The sequence below is a fragment of the Siphateles boraxobius genome, unplaced genomic scaffold (genome assembly GCF_051911475.1).
Source record: "Siphateles boraxobius isolate OS27281-9 unplaced genomic scaffold, OSU_SipBor_1 99, whole genome shotgun sequence".
Lineage (NCBI taxonomy): Eukaryota > Metazoa > Chordata > Actinopteri > Cypriniformes > Leuciscidae > Siphateles > Siphateles boraxobius.
Genome location: NW_027509229.1, coordinates 1,175,385 through 1,181,365, shown reverse-complemented (window position 1 = coordinate 1,181,365; position 5,981 = coordinate 1,175,385).

The window sequence follows — 5,981 nt, the reverse complement described above, 5'->3', positions numbered from 1 at the left end:
TATATATGGTATCCATTGAGGGTTGTGAACACAATGTTCCTCTATTAGTGACCACAAGAAGGCCTAAAAGTTGAGCCTTAACTCAAAACCCCTCTTTATTTAAGTGTGAGCCACTTCTAAGTTGAGCATGGCTTAAAGGCCAGATCACTTGTTCTCGCTTATGTGGGTATTCTAACCCCCTCACCTGAGGCCATCACCCCTGGTGACCAGGAAGATAATTGAAAGACAGCTATAATCAGCCAGTAACAGTGAAAACACACTGGAACTGTTACAACGTTTAACTTAATTTTCATCAAGCACTAATTTGTAAACTCTCATTAAGATTTTCAGTGCAGTTGTGGGGTCCACTTGTCTAAGCAATAATGTCAAGTTTTGGAGGTCTGCTACAACATGTTTACATGCATCAAAGATAAAAAAACACTTCAATTTCTCACTTTATTTCTCAAAGACTCAAAAACGATTCGCCTGAAGATTCAGTCATTCTAAACCCCTCCTTTCCATGGCCTGCTGATTGGTCATGGCCTACAGCTTGTCGGAAAAGAAATGTCCATCAACCATGTCTCAGTTTCAGCTCCGGAGGCTTCGTAAATCCTCAGCATTTGTACACCAAAGCCACTTGAAGGCAAGCCCGCATAAAAAGCGTAAATGCCTGCTAACAAGAGGCCATTTTTTAATGGGTGTCAATGGTGGAGAGGCTTCTCTACGCAGAAAAAATGTTTGTGATGAAATAGCTTATTTAATGAATCGATAGCCCATCGGCTAACCTTCATCATGTCTGCTCTTTGGATTGTTCTATTTTCAGGGTTTAAAAAAAAATGCTGTTTTATTAGAGAACTCAGAAATTTTTGATCTAGGCAAATTGCACGACAGGTTTGATTCAGTATACAGCACTTCTCATTCATTTCTATGTTATCCGCAAATAGTGATTGACTGTCGCACAACTCAAGGCGACGTCAAGGCTATAATGTGATCTAAGTTAGCCGTTACCCTTTTCCCAATGGTAGAGCCACAGACCCTTGTGTCTCCCTATAAAAAGACCATCTCTGTTCTACACACTGTAAGGACAGTAACGATGGTGTCGATTATCAATTCGAGCACTAGTCCGGTCATTGGATGAACTAGTTATTCAACCTGAACCTCCATCGCAAGTACGACATGAGCAGGACGTTTCTCAGTGATACATTTTTACTCAGTTTGTCATACATTATGAGATGCCTCTATCAGCATTACCAGAGTATGTCCATCAAAAAACCCATGTGTATATCTATAATTTATTGTGGTGCACAATTTATTGTGGTGCTGCTTAGCAGAAGTATTTCAGTAAGACAGTAAAAATGAGTTAGCCGGAGACCTACACAATATTAAACGCAAAACGTCTATGGTTACGTATGTAACCCTCGTTCCCTGAGTAGGGAACGGAGACGTTACGTCGGATGACGACGAATGGGGTTTCGCTTAGAAAGCCTATCAACTTCGAGTATTTACAAAACGAGCCAATGGCAAAGAAATGCCATGGGTCTGCGGAATTTGCATGGTGTAACTCCGCCCCACCTCGTGGGTATAAAAGGAGGAAGCCGGCAACATGCAGATATGTTTCTTCGCTGAGGAGCCAAGACTGAACTCAGGCGATCCCCACGGTACAGCGAAAGTGGCAGGCAGACGTAACGTCTCCGTTGCCTACTCAGCATTCCCTACACATTCTCTTTCGTTGTCACTCTCAGGAACCTGATGACCAGGTCATGCTTCCCCACCGACTTACCTTTGATGAGGTCATGTTGTTCGGCAATGGCGGCAACATAGACCTTCAGGGTGGAGGGAGACAGCCTTCGCTCCAGCCCCTGTTGAAGGAAGGAAAGCACAACGCTGATCGAGCATCTCCGGGGGTCTTCTCGGTTAGAAGAGCACCAGCTGACGAAGAGGTTCCACTTCAGCGCATAGACGTGTCTCGTGGACGACGCCCTAGCGGAAGTGATGGTAGCCACCACCGCTGGTGGTAGGGTACTCAAACCTGCCTCGTGCCATCCAGGAGCCACACTTGGAGGTTCCAGAGATCGGGACGAGGGTGCCATAGGGTGCCCCGTCCCTGAGAAAGAAGGTTCTTCCTCAGAGGGATCGGCCAGGGAGGTGCTGTCGCGAAGAGTACTAGTTTGGGGAACCAGGTCCGGTTGGGCCAGTAAGGGGCAACCAGGATGACCTGCTCCTCTTCCTCCCTGACCTTGCGCAAGGTCTGCGCAAGAAGGCTCACTGGGGGAAACGCATACTTGAGGCCCTGCGGCCAGCTGTGCGCCAGAGGATCCGTGCCGAGCGTGCCCGCGGTCAGGGAATAAAACTGGGCGCAATGGGTCGAGTCGTGGGAGGCAAACAGATCTATCTGTGCGTCCCCGAACTGGTCCCAAATCAGCTGGGGATGGAGTCGCCATTCTCCAGGGAGAGGTTAAAGCCGTGAGAGCTCGTTGGCTGCAAAGTTCAGCGCTCCGGGAATGAAAATGGCTCGAAGTGACCTCAGATGCTTCTGACTCCACAGGAGGAGGTGGCGAGCGAGTTGTGACATACGGCGGGAGCGTAGACCACCTTGACGGTTGATGTACGCTACAGTGGCGGTATTGTCTGAACGGACTAGTACGTGTTGAACCCTGAGCAACGCCCGGAAGCAGTGCAGGGCTAGGCGTACTGCCAACAACTCGAGGCAATTGACATGCCATAGCCGCTGGGGTCCTGTCCAGGAGCCCGCAGCAGCATGTCCATTGCGCATGGCGCCCCAGCCCGTGGTGGAGGCATCTGTTGAAACAACAACATGCCGGGAAGCTCGTTCCAGGGGGACACCCGCCCTGAGAAAACTGAGGTTCGACCACGGGGTGAAGAACTGACGGCAGGTCGGAGTAACTGGTACTCGGAGCGTGCCGTATTGCCATGCCCACCTCGGGACTCGGTCGCGAACCCAAAGCTGAAGCGGTCTCATATGAAGCAATCCGAGCGGCGTGACCGCGGCTGCAGATGCCATATGCCCCAGGAGCCTCTGAAAGAGTTTCAGTGGAACCGCACTCCTGCCCTCGAATTGTGTCAGGCAAGTCAGCAGTGACTGCACGCGCTCGGTCGTAAGCTGCGCGGACATGGCGACCATGTCCATACCGAGAAAAGAGATCCTCTGCACGGGGCAAAGTTTGCTCTTCTCCCAGTTGATCCGAAGGCCCAGACAAGCTAGGTGCCGAAGCACTAGGTCCCTGTGTTGGCAAACCTGATCTCGAGAGTGAGCTTGGATCAGCCAGTCGTCGATATAACTCAGGATGCGAACCCCGTGTTCCCGAAGGGGAACAAGGGCAGCCTTGACGACCTTCGTGAAGATGCAAGGAGACAGGGCTAGCCCGAAAGGGAGAACCGCATACTGGTATGCCTGCCCCTCGAAAGCAAACCGAAGGAACGGTCTGTGTCGAGGAAGAATGGAGACATGAAAGTAGGCGTCCTTCAGGTCGATCGCTGCAAACCAATTCTGGGGCCGTATGCATTCGAAAACGCGTTTGGCGGTGAGCATCTTGAACGGCATCCTGTGAAGGGAGCGGTTCAGCACGCGCAAGTCCAGGATTGGCAGTAACCCACCGGTTTTCTTTGGGACAATGAAGTAGGGGCTGTAGAAGCCGGACCTCATCTCGGCTGGAGGGACAGTCTCGATTACACCCTTCGCCAACAGGGTGGCAATCTCTGCTCTCATAATGGGGGCATTGCCACCGACCAAAGTGGAGCGGACTCCCCTGAAGTGGGGAGGAGACCGTGCAAACTGAATCGCATAGCCAAACCTGGTGGTCCGCGCGATCCAGCGGGACAGACGGGGAAGCTCTAGCCAGGCTCCCAGGAACTGAACCAGCGGGATCATGCGAACCACAGGCGTCCCCCCGGAGGGGCAGCGAAGCGGAGTAACTGGCCCAGACGTGGACGGCATAGCGGCCCGGTGTGGGGCCACAGTTAGCAACCACGCCCTGGCAGAGGGGGCCAGGGGAGGACCAGGCTGGTCGTCCCGCGGGGGCCTGCTCTGCCAGGGGTCTGGCGACAGAGAGGGACAGGAGCGAAGCGGTCCGTAGACGGCACGCCGTGTCAACCGCCTCTGGGACAGAGGGGGGCGAGGAGAGCACGGCTTGTGGGCGGCGCTCTGTGTCGCCCGAGAACTTTGGGAGCTCAGGGAAGAGGGGATTGTTTCTGTTTTTAACCACATAGGGTGCTGCTCACCCGTGGGTGAGCAGCGGGGAGTGGAGAACAAAAGATTCTCCCCCGGCCATCCACCGGGGGAAGGAGTGGTCCTGCTACCATCTCCTATGAAACAATCATCATCCCTGAGCAGCCTGTCTCAGGAGCGCCGCTTGGCCCGGCGTTTAGAGGGGGGCGGGGAAGGAGAGGGCTGTGGCGCCTTCTTGCGGCTTCCTCCGCGACCGGCCCTGGGTGGAGGCTGCTGCGTGGTCCGGGCGGGGCATAATGTGTCTGATGGCCTCGGTCTGTTTCTGGGCAGTTGAAAACTGTTGGGCAAAATCTTCAACTGCACCGCCGAAGAGGCCGGCCTGGGACAATGGGGTGTTAAGCACACGGGTCCGCTCCGCGTCCCGCATGTTGGCCAGGTTCAGCCACAGATGTCTCTCCTGGACCACAGCTGTGGACATCACCAAACCACAGGAGCGCGCGGTAACCTTCATCGCCCAGAGAGCAAGGTCGGTCGCGGCGCGCAGCTCATCAAAGAGCCCTGGGTCTGTCCTACCCTCGTGCATGTCTCTGAGCATCTGGGCCTGGTAGACTTGCAGAGTGGCCATAGCATGCAGTGAAGAAGCCGCCTGTCCCGCCGCTCTGTAAGACTTCGCCACCAGGGTCGATGAAAATCTACAGGCTTTGGATGGGTGCTTAGGCTCGCCCCGAGAAGAAGCACTCTGAGGACATAGTTGCATGGCAACAGAGTGTTCAACCGGGGGAAGCCCAGTGTACCCACGGGCAGCTGCCTCATTGAGGGGAGGAAAAGCGGATGAGACCAGCGAACGTTCCTGAGAAGACAGGGGGGTCTTCCAGGACTTCGAGATCTCATCATGCACATCCGGGAAGAAAGGTATCGGGGTTTGCAGAGGACGAGGGTCGGCGGCCTTACCCAAAAACCAATCGTCCAGCCGCGAGCGCTCGGGACAGGGTGGAGGCCTCCACTCAAGTCCGGTGCTCGCGGCTGCCCGGGAAAGCATGGCAGTCATCTCCGGATCAGACTCAAGCACAGCCGTATACACACTGGAAGGTGGCAGCTGTGACGAGCCCTCACTTCCAGAAGACTCAAACCCACCTAGTGATGCTGCAACAGACATGGCATCTTCCTCTGTAGCTTCGACTGAAACACGCGGGCCACCAGAGGGTAGACCCGCGGGAATCAGCAGTTTGCTAGCGGGCACCGTCATTGAAGAAGAGGGGGGCTGGGGTCGCGGACACATAGTCGGCGCCTTGTTCCAGACCGTAACCCTCTGGTCACCCTGGCCACCAGCCGCAGAGCGGGGGTGGATGAGGGGACTCTCACTCTTGCGAGTTCACGGAGTCTCGACCGTAATGACGCGATGGTCATGTTCCCACAGAGAGAACATGAGTCATCCACGAGCGCTGCTCTAGCATGATCAATGCCCAAACATACTATGCAACGCTCGTGCCCATCAGAGTTCGATAACCAATCTGCCCCAACCAGAAGTACACGGGCGAGACATCTTTAAAAAGACGTGCCACGTGTAAGCTCTTTTAGTGAGAGAAAACTCAAGTGTTGAAGCACCCGGGGAGTAACGCACCGACTGGCAGACCACTGCAACAGATCAGCAGGAAGCATGCTCTCGCCGTAGATCGCCGACACACTCGAGGTACTCGTTTGTGAAGCTGACAATTCAGAGATGGCTTGTGGAGAGAAGATTGTTTTGCGTCAGCATCTGTAAACTCAGACATGTGTAAGTACCGATCTTTTATACCGCAAGAATTAGAACATGATT